Raw genomic sequence first — 17375 nt, 5'->3', positions numbered from 1 at the left:
ATATGAAACCTAGTACCAATACTGATTTACAGAATTCAAAGTATACAGACAATAAGTAGAATTGGAGACAAAAATCCATCTACAAAAGGGGAAGGGAATGGCGTATAAAGAAACCCATTTGTGAGCAAAAAGAAAAAAATGAAAAAAAATATAATAAGCAATAAAGCACAAAAGTGAAATAAAATGGTGTATGAAAATAATAAAATTGTGATTCATACAAATAAGCTAATAGAAAATCTACTATATTCATAAAGTATAAGCGTTAATTAGTGCATAAGAGGGCACCATCAAGGCCCTAACAGAACCCTATATTATATTCTTGTGATTAATTAATGTGCAGAATTAACCATCAGTCAAGTGAGACTTGACGTGTTAATTCAACTGCATGATTTTCACCCAGAATCATGTGAAGAAATACAAATGCCTCGTTATTATTTTTCCCTTACTCCAACCTTCTTATATTTGATTTATAATTCTTAATATTAGATTTCTCTTTCCTTTTTGTTAAAACTATTTTCATCCAAAGAACTTTTTTAGTGTTGTGTCTGTTTTCTTGAATAAATTTGATACATTTTAGATGTGCGTCTCCTGTTTCGGTATTCTTTTTCTTCTTTTTTGCCATATTGTATATTATATACAGTGAGCTGGCACTCTTTTTCTATTTCTGGATGTGCCCCCAGTTTTTGAATTGTAACGTACTAGATTGTATATTATTAGATAACTGATTGGCGCAAGAAACCATTGCAACTCGCAGGCAGGGGTGCACTTAGCCTTTCTGCTGCCAGAGGTAAAAACTGAAACGGCGCCTCAACCCCCCAATGCCAATTTCTTAACCTAACCCCTTCCCTTCAGCCATACTGTTAAAGACACATTTGGGAAACATTACATACAGAGCTACAAAACATACAGGGTAATACAGCGCCACATACTGTGCCCACTGTGCTTCCCAGTACTATGATGTAGAAACAGACAATCCCCCTTCTGCTGCCCCCTCTTGCCCCTACCTGATGCTGCCTGAGGCAATAGCCTCACCTCACCTAATTGGTGATGCAGAGAAACAACGTGTTTCGAGGACAATGAATTCCCCTTCATCAGGTTCAATTGCATATAGACATAAAGGTGTACTAGAAGTACTAGATTGGGTAGGATTATAATTTATTACATTATTCCTAACCCCTTTGATCTATTTGACCATTATCATATTTGGTAGGAGTAGAGTTAGTCCACACTATGAACTAACAAGATCTATGTCATAAAAATGCAATGGAGATATGATTCTGCTGTCAGACCAAACTGTTAATGTCACTATTGTCTTCGATCTACAGTGTGGCAATTACATTTCTGCAGTTTGACAGGACATTATTGACCCTCATTTTTAGTCATTTACTGTGGTTCATAACTTTAGACGTATGAGGTATTCTCAACTAATACTAATCTAAAGCATCAATATGACACGGCCATCTCTGTCACAGTAGAGGGATTAAGAACACATGGATCCCCATGGAAGAAAACTCTTTTCACCTCCTTCAGTCTCTCTCTGTTATTGAACAATCTGAGATGCTATCTACATAAAGAACGCAGTACTGAACATGGGAAAATACACAATATCAGTATTTCATCTTTCTGGGGCTCCTGCAAGTAAACTACATCTCCAATTGGGATGTAATGTTGCAGATTGATATCTGGTCATATTTAAAGAGATGAAGCACATCTATTGCTGTTGTGTACTAACGATGAAATGTGTCATTGTGAATGATGGACGCATGAAACCCTGATCTTCTCCACACTTCCTTCCTGTATCTGAATTCTCCAGCGCATTTTCTGTGAAAAACAGTTTGATGAAAAATAGTAATAAAAGCTGCAAAATGGAAAATTGGATTGAGTGCTCATTGCCATCTAGACTCCACTGGTGACAATACTAGATGTAAAATGCCGCAGACGGGAATAGGAAATTATTTGGATGAACGAGGGGCCAAAGGAAATAGTGTTTTGTGATTTTCATTCAAACACAAATCTGATGAGACGTACGCTCGAAAATCTCGATTTTATTTTGAGTGATTCTAAGGTGGCAAAATCATTGTACATGCCCTATTAGCATTTTCTAATACAGTTTTGGAAGCCCCCCAAACAAAGAAAAGTAGTATTTGTCCTTTATACTTTCTCCCCCTTTTTGATCCACTCTTGATTTTGGCTTCTAAAACTGCTTGCAGAAACCTGAACATGTGGCCATATGCATACAATTAATGTAAGCCATGGATATCTTGGCACTGCCCTAGGCTGTTTTTGAGGTGGGTACTAGGCGGACCCACCTCTAAAAATCCTAAGGCAGTGCTATACACCGCCCACAACCATTACACTGTCCCTCATTCCCCTGGCAAAGCCTGTTAGCGAAAGCGTTGGGTGAGTAAGGACACTGGTATGGTAGATATACTTTTGGGCTTACACATGGTCCTCAGTTTTGGTCTCATTGTTGGACAACTGTTAAGACTTTTTTTGTATTTGGGCCTACTTCTTGGGTAGTGGGCGGGTGTTATTATATTACTGTCTGGTGTGCACCTTTTCCAATGTGAATATAATCATTACTATCCTTTGTAATGTTTTATGGACTCTTTCTGTGTTTTTAATATGAATTAATTGTCTTATGGTAAATTTGGATTATGAATGATTTTTGGGTATACACACTTTGGTTGTAGGAGTTGCCTTTATTAGTTTAGTTGCTCTCCTATGCACCATACCTCTTTAATTACAAGGCAAAATTCTGTTTTCCTTAGCTGCAGATAACTGGCATTTCATGCTGTTATTTAGTTTATGATCTATTATTACACCCAGATCTTTCTCCCAGTTTTACTCCCCGTATGCTGCATGTAGATTATTAAAACAACAGTACGACAACTCCCATTCTGCATTTTATAACTGGCCTCCAACACCATTTACCGGCCACAGCACCTACATTTTCTGCCTTACACCCATAACAGATGCATAACACCAAGCGCACATAACTACCATCATACAGGAACCCCAACATCAGGGTGTGCCCCGAGGGAAGAATGGTTAAGCCTCCCTGTCACTGCCCGGCCATAAGGAGCATCAGTGTGAGGATTGGCACTGTAATTTCTGTGAATAATCATTGCAGGCAGAGCTACTACCACTCTCATTTTCCACCCCTCCTGGACCATGGCAGACATTTGTGCTTATGAATAGGGTTTGCAGATAGCCATGTGAATGCTGCCTAAACAACCCCAATTAGATGAATGGAACTGATATTCAGTTGCAGAATTATCTGAAACATAATGTATCTTCTGAGGTAGATTTTGAATTTCTGGTGCCACAAGAAAAGTTATACCTAGAGTCTCTGTCACACTGCTGAGCTCCGCATTGTATCTCAGCTAAGCTGATCCTCATAGCATTGCTAAACTCCACCCCATCACACTGCTAATATAGTGAGCCCTTATGTGCCCCCAACACAGTATTATGCCCCTTATATGTGCCCCTCGTAAAGTATAAATTATACTGTATGAAGGGCAAATGTAGGGACCATATTACTGTATAATGCCCACTGTGGCGGAACCCGCCTTGCCACTGGGCATTGGAGAGGACTGGCTACCCGCCTCCTACCTGCTGACTATGGCCCCTGGTAAATTTGTACGTTTGAATGCAATTTGGGCATGTGGTATTTTATATTGCTGCTACTGGCCCTTTAAGGACCATCCGTGGACATATTATGACTTTTAGGAACAATGCTCTTTAAGACTGTGTAGCAGATTGCATTCAGGCTGTCTTAAATATTATGTATGTTATTATGGGTTCAGTTAAATTGTATTGCGGTGTGTTGTGAGATGTATATGTCTTGCTCTTACTGTGGTGTTTGCTGTGTTTGAGGCATTGCTGTTCTGTGCCTCTTCTCCTCCCCCTTTTTCCTGTCCCATTGTTCCCCCAGCAAGGTGTTGTCTCAGGGACACTGGGAGACCAGTTTAAACCAGCTGCTCTGTCCCTTCTCAAATCTCCCATCAGCCCTTGCTATTGTTGGGCCGCACCCTTCCTTGTACCATAGTCCTCCATGTGCCCTATTGTACGTAAATGAGGCTGTTGGGGGGGTTTAAAGTAGGTGTGCTATGTCTAAATAAAGTCAGTTCCTGTTTTAACCCTCAAAGTGAAGTGTCGTCTCATTCTTGGGGGAGGATTTATGGTATGCTGTTCCAGTTTGACTGCTAGGAGCGTAAACCTATTCGTATGGTTTCCTAATCAATGGTCTACAGCATTCATATGCTTGAGAGGATTTATATGCTTCTTCGGTTCGGTGATGGTGGTGTCTGCTAGAGTGTTTGGAAACCTCAGGAAACGCTAGGAGCATCCATCAACAGAGGTACTCAGTCGGGGTGCCAGGTGATCTGTTACATTGGTGGCAAGTAGTGGGATGGCGTCCTGGTGTGAGAGGAACAACACCCTGGAGATACAGGAATTATTATGGAGCGGCATAGAACCAGCGAGTCCCTGGACAACGCTCGAGGTAGGAAATGAATTTAACCGGAGGTTACACAACCTCTTGGCACCACTGGTCAAGCCAATAGGAGAGGCAACCAGGTTGGACTGCAGAGAGAGCGCCCGACAAGAGATGTGGGAAGAAACCCTAGAAGGTGTCCAGCGTTGGCGAGGTGAGCGTCTTCCCAGCAAGGAGCAGCGGTTACAGGCCAGAGTGGCCCTACGGATACCTATGCTGGGAGAACAGGCCCAGGAGGAATTGGTGATGCAACTTAATTCACTGGCATGGAGGGAACTGGGTCTCGATGATGCATACCAAGCACTACGTTGGTACGCGGTTCAGCAGGTTCCCGGAATGGCCAAATTTGACAAACCCGAGGGCAAGGATTATAATGGCCCTGGCTTATTATGGGGGACCTTTGCAGAACCGGAATTTGGGAGTGCGGCAGAGTCACGGCTTTGGGACATATTTGACTACAGAGAGGTTGTGCTGGATCTCCCTATGGCCGAAGACCTAAGACCAGACCTGATTGAACTAGCTGTCCAGGAATGGGAACTGGAGCAGGATCACCAGCACCTGTTTAGCTCCAGTCAGTCACCCTATACCTTGTAAGTACCACCAGAGCAGTGGGAGATCGAACAGAATTATGCGGACTTATATAATCAAGTGACACCGCCTGTCTCTAACCTGATGGGGCTTATGGACTGTACACCATTGGGAGCTGTGAGTTTCGTTCCCCCTCCCCAACAACTAAGCCCGTCATCAGGAGACTTGCATTCGGTACCTCATACTCCCCAACCAGCTCCAGAAATGGGGGACCTTATCAACTGGTCCTGGGAAGACCCACAGATGGCAGGTGGAGATGGGACTGCAGTCTCTCTACCGGCCCTACAGGGATGCTGGGCAGTTGGCCCAGATCCCCAGCGGCAGAATATTCCACCGGGAGCGGAGAGTCTCGTTCCCCCTCCCCAGCGGCAGCCTAGCCCACCAAGGGGAGATGGTAAGCCCCACAACAGTGCAGATGGGACCGTAGTCTCTGCACCTACACCACTGGGGATAGGGACAGTCTGTCCTGGTCCCCAACAGTAAGACAAAGTATTTGATGGGGAGACAGTCGCTTTTCCCCTACAACAAGAGAGGGTGTTGCAGGGAGAGGAGCCTGTTACCTCCTCTCCCCACTGGCAGTCTACGGTTCAGGGAGAGGAGCCTGTTACCCCCCTCTCCCCAGCAGCTGAAAGTGTGTAAGGGAGAGGAGTTTGTTACCCCCTCTCCCCAGCGGCAGCCTAGCACACCAAGGGGAGACAGTAAGCCCCACAACAGTGCAGATGGGACTGTAGTCTCTGTACCTGCACCACTGGAGATATGGAAAGTCTGTCCTGGTCCACAACAACAGGACACTGTATTGGAAGGAGAGGCAGTCTGTTTTCCCCTACAACCAGGGAGGGTGTCGCAGAGAGAGGAGCCTGTTACCCCTTCCCCCAGCAACAGCTTTGTTCCATCAGGGGAGAGGGCACCCTGGTTACCTTCCCCCCAAGCCATGGATCTACAACTGGGCACAAGTGGCAGGGGGCCATAGGGACAACTACACCCTTTGAGAAAAGCCGGGTGACTATCAGAGCCCCAGACCGACTGGAGGTCTGGAGTCTGGATAGTCTCAATGGGAAAGGGGAGAAATGTGGCGGAACCCGCCTCGCCACTGGGCATTGGAGAGGACTGGCTACCCGCCTCCTACCTGCTGACTATGGCCCCTGGTAAATTTTTACGTTTGAATGCAATTTGGGCATGTGTTATTTTATATTGCTGCTACTGGCCCTTTAAGGACCATCCGTGGACATATTATGACTTTTAGGAACAATCTTATTATGGGTTCGGTTAAATTGTATTGCGGTGTGTTGTGAGCTGTATATGTCTTGCTCTTACTGTGGTGTTTGCTGTGTTGGAGACATTGCTGTTCTGTGCCTCTTCTCCTCCCCCTTTTTCCTGTCCCATTGTTCCCCCAGCAAGGTGTTGTCTCAGGGACACTGGGAGACCAGTTTAAACCAGCTGCTCTGTCCCTCCTCAAATCTCCCATCAGCCCTTGCTATTGTCGGGCACCACCCTTCCTTGTACCATAGTCCTCCATGTGCCCTATTGTACGTAAATGAGGCTGTTGGGGGGGTTTAAAGTAGGTGTGCTATGTCTAAATAAAGTCAGTTCCTGTTTTAACCCTCAAAGTGAAGTGTCGTCTCATTCTTGGGGGAGGATTTTTGGTATGCTGTTCCAGTTTGACTGCTAGGAGCGTAAACCTATTCGTATGGTTTCCTATTCAACGGTCTACAGCATTCATATGCTTGAGAGGATTTATATGCTTCTTCGGTTCGGTGATGGTGGTGTCTGCCAGAGTGTTTGGAAACCTCAGGAAATGCTAGGAGCATCCATCAATGGAGGTACTCAGTCGGGGTGCCAGGTGATCCGTTACACCCACTACATTTGATCCTATATAGTATAATGTTTCCTTCTTCACAATTGTATTCAATTGTATCTGCATCCTGAGGAAGCAGATGTCATTGAAATAGGTGCAGCTGATGGGGGGACCAAGCTGCCAGGGGTCCCTAGCCAGGGGACCAAGCTGCCAGGGGACCAAGCTGCCAGGGACCTGATCCCTAGCAGTGATGGCCAGTTCGCATTGTTCGCCCGCAAACATATGCGGGCTGCCATCTTTTTTCACAAGTCCGGCGAGGCACAGGTAAGCCCTTGCCTGTGCCGCGAGCCGGTCTGAAAACAAATGCGGTCACCTGGAGCAGGCAGTTCCGAGAACAACCTGATGAAGACCCCCGGTGGCTGTTCTCGGAACTACCTGCTCCTGCTGACCACACTTGTTTTCAGACCGGCTCGCGCACAGGCACACGTGAGGGCTTACCTGTGCCTCGCCAGACTTGTGAAAAAAGATGGCAGCCCGCATATGTTCGCGGGCGAACAATGCGAACTGGCCATCACTGATCCCTAATACCCATGCAATTACATGGTTTGTGTTATGGCCAAAACCACTATGGGTGTTCTTCACCCTTAACCCTTGCAAGGAGGTACAGCTACTTCCTGAAAGTCACAGAATCGTGCCTTAGGGTGCCTGCACATGGTGCAGACTTATGTGCAGAAAATATGCATGAAATCTACACCAAAACCACACATAAATCTGCACTATTTATCACGGTTTTGGTGATTTTTTTGTGTGGTTTTTATGCATTTTTTGTTGTGGATGTTCATGCATTTTTCTGTTTATATAAACAACCCCATTGACATCTATGAGAAAACCACTCTGCAGAAAGTGCGGATTCGCACAAACAATTGACATGCAGCAGATTTTAAAATCCCGACAGCAGGTCAATTTCCACATCTAAGAATAAAAAAGCAAAGTATACCTGAGATTTGTCTAACCTCTAATACACTTTGATGGTATTGTATTACGCTGCAGTTTTTCCGCCTGAAATCTGCCCAGAAAACGAATCTGCTAATCTACTAATATCTCACTGTCGTTTTCTTTGTTTTCCGTTTAATAAGATATTTTCCCTTTTTCTGTCATTCACTATGTTGTCAGCATGATCCAAAGCCCAATTAGGGTATTTTCATTTTTTCAATCTTTCTTTTATTTTTATTTTTTCTTTATAAAAAACAACATCACTGGGACAATTTCTTTTAGACCTTAAAAACTGATCCACAGGAATGTTTCTGACAAAATGGTGTGGAAGACATAAAATGATAAATCGCATTACCAAAAGAGGGTTTGCAATAACTGCAAGTGTCAACAGTCATATTAATGATTATATTAAATCTGAAAATGAAATTAAATTTTTTATGATATATAATAAACAAACCAAATTATTATTCAAGTATCTAATATATCCTGGTATGGCCGCCACATCATCAACTCATAGGATTAGCACATCATTGATGCAGCAGCCATACCAGGTCAAACAATCAAGGGTTACTGTCAATGAAGGTATAACATTCCTCAAACCAAGAGACAATGGCTAATGATGGGGAGAATTCCTCCACCCCCACTGACGTCACAGTTTGCAAAATACATTATTGTGCATAAAATAATTGTGAGACAAAAGATTCAAAGACAATCCAGAGCATTGGAAGAGGTTCCTCTGGATACCCTGGGTATTTATATAAGTGAAAAGAGACTTCCATCATTGTAAGTTAATGCTGGATAGTGGATATATGTCTGCAGTGAGCCAGCATGCATCCATACTCCTCATTATGCATAGAACCTAAGACGAGCTTAGTGTCTATAAAATACCACTCACTAAATTTAGCCTCTTTTCCTTCTCCATTATCATCTATCTGACTTTGATCTGAATTTCAGGAAAAATTCAGTTCTCCACGAACCTGAATTTTCTGGGGCTTTGTGGTAACGAATATTTTTTTTCTGAAATGGCGGTAAAAAAAGCACATACCCACCTGATCCATTTGCTGGCGGAGAGGCCATCATGGGCATCTTTATTGAAGAAAAAGCGTCAAATATCGTCCATCCTGACGAAGGGGTGACGTAATTAAGTCAGAGCGTGCGAGATTTGGTGTGCTTTCTTCTTCAGATGCCCATGAAGGCCTCTCTGCGGGCAAATGGATGAGGTAAGCTTGTGTTTTTTTTAAATCCCTGATTAACCCCTAAAAGGCCTCAATGTGGTGACTGTAAGATGCCCCGATCAGCATTGAAGGCGGCATCTGAGGGCTTCAATGACGGGGGGGTGGCACAATCTCCGTTCGCCCTGATATGACGGAGGGCGGTGCAATCCACCTCATCCCCCTCATTTCCCCCACTACATACAATGGAATGGGATTTGTTACAAAGTAATTCTGTCACGTCCTCTGTTGTCTTCGCCGTGACATGATTGCTGTGCATGCTGTTGCCAGCAGCAACGTGTGTTTGTTGCAGCATCTAGGTGCCTGCCCCTTTCATCCTGCTTCCCTTCCCTGTTGGGAGGGGTTAACTCTCTGGCTCGTGGGAATCTAGGTGTGCCCTGGGTGTGGCATCTTGGCTTTTTATATGTTGTGTTGTGAGCCTGAGGTCATGTGCCCTTCAGCCTTTGTAAGAGCTGGAGTGTTGCTCCTATCCTGGATATACCATCTGTCCAGTGGGAGGGCCTCCTAGCTAGACATACTGTCACAGTGGGGAATAGGGGAAAACTCCCCACTATACAGAGTAGGAAAACAGGGAAGCAGCTAGGCCTGGACACCAAGAAAAGGGAGCAGGTCACCTCCTAATGCCGCCCTAATCCTCAGGATTAGGGCGATTTTTGGAGGTGACTTGCTCCCCATTCCTGATGTCTAGGCCTAGCTGCTTCCCTGTTCTCTTACTTTGTACGGTGGAGAGTTTCTCCCCCAATCCCCACCGTGACAGTCCGGTTGTTGCTGAGGCAAAGGCAGGTAAATGCATGTTGTTTCTGAGCTCTTACTTGACGATCCTGTGGCTGTTCACTGGCTGTCCCTTTCCTTGTAACTAGGTCAGTGGAGACTCCTGTTCATCCACCTCTGGGATAAACAGGTCATCTCCTGCTCCTAACCTCATTGCAGGAATCTTCAGGGCAACTCAGGGTCTGAGGTTCCTGTGTATGAGCCCACCTACCATCTGGGTCTGCTCATACGGTTAGGAGTTAGGGCCAGGATTAGGGCTGTATTAGGAGGTGACATGCTCCCTTTTCCTGGTGTCCAAGCCTAGCTGCTTCCACGTTTTTCTACGCTATATGGTGGGTAGTTTTCCCCAACTCCCCACCATGACAAATTCATAATGAATTTAATTTCTTTGTGAACTTCAGCGAAGCGACCCCAAATACTAGATAGAAGAGTGAGCTGATATTGATCCCATTTTCAGTAAATACTTTGCATAGAGAAGTATGTTACATGTATTAAAAGGAATCAAGACTGGACTGTACATAAAATATTTCAGATCACTTTTTATTGCATTTCAAGCTTCTCAAGCCATTGTATAGAAGCGCAGGAGTCCAAGCAAAGCAAATCAACTTTATCAAGAGTTAAAAAAAAACTGGCACAAGTGAGACGGAATGAAATGAAAATGCTGACCCATAATCTAGGAGAGAAGTTGCGCTTCACGTGAGGTTGATGACTGCAGCATTGCTGACTTGAATTACAGCACACAACGTGGGGACGGATATGTTTGTACTTCCAAGTCCCTGAAGAATAAAATGTGTTTCTACTGCATATGGGGAGCTACTAATAAGTGTTAGACCTTAGTCACCTACTGTCCCATTCAACAGGTGGCTATTACAATCCTGGCAAGAAAACACAAATATGTTGGGTTTGTTTGAGAAAAACTCTCCATTTCATTTCTTCTAGTCGACTTTTCTGACATAGCCTGTATTGTGAAAATTAAGTTCTCCCTTTGCTTTAAAGTTGTTAATGGCTGTATAAAACAAAGGGTTCACGAAGCTTAAAGAAATATGAAAAGTTGAATTATTATTGAAAATCCAAATTGTGAAGGCAATGAAGGAATACATGTGATTTCCTATGAATGTTTGAAGAGGCTTCCAGCAATCAAACCTGCCAAGGACTCTACTAAGCTTAGAGAAGAATTTATATTAAAGAGGGAGTTACAGTCCTACATAAAGATATCAAGTTTAGTTACATATACATAAAAATGTCAAATCCTGCAAAAATTATATGTCAATTTACATAATGCTTACATTTCAGCTAATAAAAAAGAATTATTGCAATGCTTAGACTCAACTATCAAGAACTGAATTAAAGGAACATAAAAAAAAGTATGGAAAAAAATCCCACACTGCCTTCCTTCATCTTCTCCATTCCTGTAGGCTAATTTCACATTGGCAAATGTGTTCCTGGAAAAACGGCCCATGTTATAGTCAATTGTGGATCAGTTGGCCCAAACTCACTGCATCATATTAATGTAAGTTCCTGCTTGACTGCAAGTCTACTGTCCCGTACCCACAACATCATTTCAGGATGGGATTGTAGTTGGGTTGGCATGACATCAGAGTTTGAGTTTAGATTATAATACCAAGTAATGTATCTTGATACTCAATACCAAATCGATACTTTGTAAAAAAAAAATAATACATTTATAAACACAAAAATATAAAGTCCTTCCATTGTTTAAATGTTTCAGGGCAGAGAGTTGTGCATATGAGTTGCACAAGGTGGTACCATATCGGGGTTAATGTGAGGCACATCATGAAAGTGCCTCATATTAACAGTAACCCCATCAAGTACCTCCTCATATAATGGATATATAGAGCAACAGGAGGTTAATGCATGGAGGTAGACAATGTAGTTCCTTGCTCCTAATGTAAGAGACACATGGTTTTATTCATATGCCTCATTTTAATAGTAAAGAACCTCATTATTTACCTCACAATAACCCAATGTTTCCTATTTTATGAGTTAGGTTACTTGATGGGGTCACTCACAATTAATGTGAGGTAAATGGATTTCTTAAAGTAATATCACCAGGTGCCTCACTTTAATAATCAGTGATCCCCATCAGTTATCGAACATAATAGTAACATTGGGATTAACAAGAGTCACATTAATCCCTATGTTCCTGTATGCTTCTGGCTGGCCATGATGCAAGTCATCAGACACAAGCGGAACGTTCAGCTCACATGTCACACCATTTTCCTCCATCCCTGACACTCCTAGATCAGCCTACTACACATTGGTGGCAGTGCCCGGCCACATCACAGTGGGAAGGGAGGTACGGTCTCCTTCCTTCTCCATGTACGGCCATTAATGAGAACGCCGTGTGATGTGGGTTGTGGACGCTTTTTGTTCTCTAATTGGGACTGCTGCCATGCTGCACAATAGCACAGCTTAGTTTAGAAATAATGTCAATGTCATTATTGAACTGAACATGACATCAAAGTGTTACAATTACAGAGTGCGAGTCGGTTCGGAAACTGCATGTGGCATGTGGACCATTTTTCCCGACACACACTTGCATGTGTAAAATTAACCTTAATCCTATTTTGTTTCATATCACAATTAACATTTCCATTTAGTCATTGGACTATTTTTGCCTTGTCTTGACATGTGTGTTATTCACTCCTGTGAAACGTAACTTTTATTGTGATTTATACTCTTAATCTTGACCATTAAACAAAAGGTTTGAAATGATCAGTTATCTTCCCTTGAAGACATAGCTGTGTATACTCTCCCCTGATATATAAGTGTAAGTCCTTCATGTTTTTAATTTTCCCTAATGAGAAATAAAGTAAAACAGTAAGCTGTTAAACCATCTGAAAGCACAGACCATCTGATGGCACAAGATGTTCCATTTTAAATGTGTGCAAATAAATGAACTAAACAAGATTAAAAGAAACCAATGGTCTCTGAAAGTCTCACTTTTGTAAAAACATTTCTTTTTTTTTATTTGCCAGACGCCATCAAATACCAGAGTTCTCATGATTCTAGTGACCTTTCCAAGAAGGCCTCAAAGTAAAATCTTGGAAAGATTAATGATCAAGGTCGGTCCATAAATTGCTGTGTTTAGCTTTAAAGTTGTCTTGAAAGACACATATTTTGTAAACATATTATTCTTAATTTAATACAAAAGCTTGAAATAATCAAATTTATGACAATATTTCTTGAGGTAAAAGTGTCACAAAAATGGCAAAATAATAAAATTTTGATTAAAACACTCACTGATTTGCGGTGCTGTTTTTCTGCACATACTGTTCAAATTCTAGTTTTGATATATGGTTTGTGGGAAGTAGCTGCAAAAAATGAAGCCCAAACTCTACAAAAACACTGAAAATGAACCTGACTCACTCCTCTCATGTCCTAGACATACAGGTCCTTCTAAAAAAATTAGCATATTGTGATAAAGTTCATTATTTTCTGTAATGTACTGATAAACATTAGACTTTCATATATTTTAGATTCATTACACACAACTGAAGTAGTTCAAGCCTTTTATTGTTTTAACCCCTTAAGGACATAGGACGTACCGGTACACCCTATTTCCCGAGTCCTTAAGGACCAAGGACGTACCGGTACGTCCTAACTTTAAAATTGGCATTCCGGCACCACAGGGGTTAATTTGAACAGGATGACGGCTGAAATCATTCAGCCGGCATCCTGTCAAAACGCCAGGGGGGGTCATGTGACCCCCGTGTGGGCGATCGCAGCAAACCGCAGGTCAATTCAGACCTGCGGTTTGCTGCGCTTTTTGCAGTTTCTGATCCCCGCGGTCCCTGACCGCGGGGATCTGAAACTTCAGAGTGCCTAAAATCAATATTGTGCACCCCCCCTGCACCCCTGCACGATTTGATGGCGGCGGGTGGTGCATGGGGGGTGTCGCAGGCGGTGGGGGCGTTGCAGCAGGCGGGATCGCGATCCCCCGCCCGCCTCCCATTGCATAATCGTTGGCGTCTAGTGGGTATACCAGGGTGCCAGCACATTGCTGGCACCCTGGTATAAACGGCTGACATCGTTGATGCGATGTTAGCCGTTTAACCCTTTCCATACAGCGGTCGGTACGGACCGCTGTATGGAAAAGGTTAACAGCGCAGGGAGCTCCCTCCTTCTCCGATCGGGGGGCTGCTGTGCCTTTGCAGCCCCCCGATGGGAGAGGGAGAGAGCCCCCCGAAGCCCCGTCCTCACCCTTCCCTGTCTGCGAAGTTGTGGTAGACGGGGAAGGTTCCCATGGCAACAGGACGCCTGCTCAGGCGTCCTGCTGTCCATGGTGCTGAACAGATCTATGCTGAAAGCATAGATCTGTTCAGTGTAAGTATATAGGTTCTGTACTGTATTTTAAAGACATCAGACCCACTGGATCTTCAAGAACCAAAAAAGTTAAGATAAAAAAAATTTTTATCACTGAATAAAAATTAAAAAAATAAAATACACTACACATATTAGGTATCGCCGCGTCCGTAATGACCTGATCTATAAAACGGTCATGTTACTTTCCCCGCACAGTAAATGCCATAAAAATAAAAAAATAAAAACTATGAGAAAATTGAAATTTTGCCCACCAAATAATTAGCATATTGTGATAAAGTTCATTATTTTCTGTAATGTACTGATAAACATTAGACTTTCATATATTTTAGATTCATTACACACAACTGAAGTAGTTCAAGCCTTTTATTGTTTTAACCCCTTAAGGACATAGGACGTATTAAAATGGAAAATCTGCCAAAAAAGTGAAATTTTGAAATTGTATCTCTATTTTCCATTAAATCTTGTGCAACACCTAAAGGGTTAACAAAGTTTGTAAAATCAGTTTTGAATACTTTGAGGGGTGTAGTTTCTTAGATGGGGTCACTTTTATGGAGTTTCTACTCTAGGGGTGCATCAGGGGGCTTCAAATGGGACATGGTGTAAAAAAAACTGTCCAGCAAAATCTGGCTTCCAAAAACCATACGGCGCACCTTTCACTCTACGCCCCGCTGTGTGGCCATACAGTAGTTTATGGCCACATATGGGGTGTTTCTGTAAACAGCAGAGTCAGGGCAATAAAGTTACAGTCTTGTTTGGCTGTTAACCCTTGCTTTGTTAGTGGAAAAAATGGGTTAAAATGGAAAATTAGGCAAAAAAATGAAATTCTCAAATTTCATCCCCATTTGCCAATAACTCTTGTGCAACACCTAAAGGGTTAACGAAGTTTGTAAAATCAGTTTTGAATACCTTGAGGGGTGTAGTTTCTTAGATGGGGTCACTTTTATGGAGTTTCTACTCTAGGGGTGCATCAGGGGGCTTCAAATGGGACATGGTGTCAAAAAAACTGTCCAGCAAAATCTGGCTTCCAAAAACCATACGGCGCACCTTTCACTCTACGCCCCGCTGTGTGGCCGTACAGTAGTTTACGGCCACACATGGGGTGTTTCTGTAAACGGCAGAGTCAGAGCAATAAAGATACAGTCTTGTTTGGCTGTTAACCCTTGCTTTCTTAGTGGAAAAAATGGGTTAAAATGGAAAATTAGGCAAAAAAATGAAATTCTCAAATTTCATCCCCATTTGCCAATAACTCTTGTGCAACACCTAAAGGGTTAACGGAGTTTGTAAAATCAGTTTTGAATACCTTGAGGGGTGTAGTTTATAGAATGGGGTCATTTTTGGGCGGTTTCTATTATGTAAGCTTCGCAAAGTGACTTCAGAGCTGTAGTGGTCCCTAAAAATTCGGTTTTTGTAAATTTCAGAAAAATTTCAAGATTTGCTTCTAAACTTCTAAGCCTTGTAACATCCCCAAAAAATAAAATATCATTCCCAAAATAATTCAAACATGAAGTAGACATATGGGGAATGTTAAGTCATCACAATTTTGGGGGGTATTACTATGTATTACAGAAGTGGAGAAACTGAAACTTTGAAATTTGCTAATTTTTCCAAATTTTTGGTAAATTAGGTATTTTATTATGCAAAAAATTTTATTTTTTTGACTTTATTTTACCAGTGTCATGAAGTACAATATGTGACGAAAAAACAATCTCAGAATGGCCTGGATAAGTCAAAGTGTTTTAAAGTTATCAGCACTTAAAGTGACACTGGTCAGATTTGCAAAAAATGGCCTGGTCCTTAAGGTGAAAATTAGCCTGGTCCTTAAGGGGTTAATATTGATGATTTTGGCATACAGCTCATGAAAACCCCAAATTCCTATCTCAAAAAATTAGCATATTTCATCCGACCAATAAAAGAAAAGTGTTTTTAATACAAAAAAAGTCAACCTTCAAATAATTATGTTCAGTTATGCACTCAATACTTGGTCGGGAATCCTTTTGCAGAAATGACTGCTTCAATGCGGTGTGGCATGGAGGCAATCAGCCTGTGGCACTGCTGAGGTGTTATGGAGGCCCAGGATGCTTCGATAGCGGCCTTAAGCTCATCCAGAGTGTTGGGTCTTGCGTCTCTCAACTTTCCCTTCCCAATATCCCACAGATTCTCTATGGGGTTCAGGTCAGGAGAGTTGGCAGGCCAATTGAGCCCAGTAATACCATGGTCAGTAAACCATTTACCAGTGGTTTTGGCACTGTGAGCAGGTGCCAGGTCGTGCTGAAAAATGAAATCTTCATCTCCATAACGCTTTTCAGCAGATGGAAGCATGAAGTGCTCCAAAATCTCCTGACAGCTAGCTGCATTGACCCTGCCCTTGATAAAACACAGTGGACCAACACCAGCAGCTGACATGGCACCCCAGACCATCACTGACTGTGGGTACTTGACACTGGACTTCAGGCATTTTGGCATTTCCCTCTCCCCAGTCTTCCTCCAGACTCTGGCTCCTTGATTTCCGAATGACATGCAAAATTTGCTTTCATCCGAAAAAAGTACTTTGGACCACTGAGCAACAGTCCAGTGCTGCTTCTCTGTAGCCCAGGTCAGGCGCTTCTGCCGCAGTTTCTGGTTCAAAAGTGGCTTGACCTGGGGAATGCGGCACCTGTAGCCCATTTCCTGCACACGCCTGTACACGGTGGCTCTGGATGTTTCTACTCCAGACTCAGTCCACTGCTTCCGCAGGTCCCCCCAAGGTCTGGAATCGGTCCTTCTCCACAATCTTCCTCAGGGTCCGGTCACCTCTTCTCGTTGTGCAGCGTTTTCTGCCACACTTTTTCCTTCCCACAGACTTCCCACTGAGGTGCCTTGATACAGCACTCTGGGAACAGCCTATTCGTTCAGAAATTTATTTCTGTGTCTTACCCTCTTGCTTGAGGGTGTCAATGATGGCCTTCTGGACAGCAGTCAGGTCGACAGTCTTACCCATGATTGCAGTTTTGAGTAATGAACCAGGCTGGGAGTTTTTAAAAGCCTCAGGAATCTTTTGCAGGTGTTTAGAGTTAATTAGTTGATTCAGATGATTAGGTTAATAGTTCGTTTAGAGAACCTTTTCATGATATGCAATTTTTTTTAGATAGGAATTTGGGGTTTTCATGAGCTG

This window comes from Bufo gargarizans, chromosome 9 (assembly GCF_014858855.1).
Source record: "Bufo gargarizans isolate SCDJY-AF-19 chromosome 9, ASM1485885v1, whole genome shotgun sequence".
NCBI lineage: Eukaryota > Metazoa > Chordata > Amphibia > Anura > Bufonidae > Bufo > Bufo gargarizans.
Note: the sequence above shows the minus strand (reverse complement) of the source record.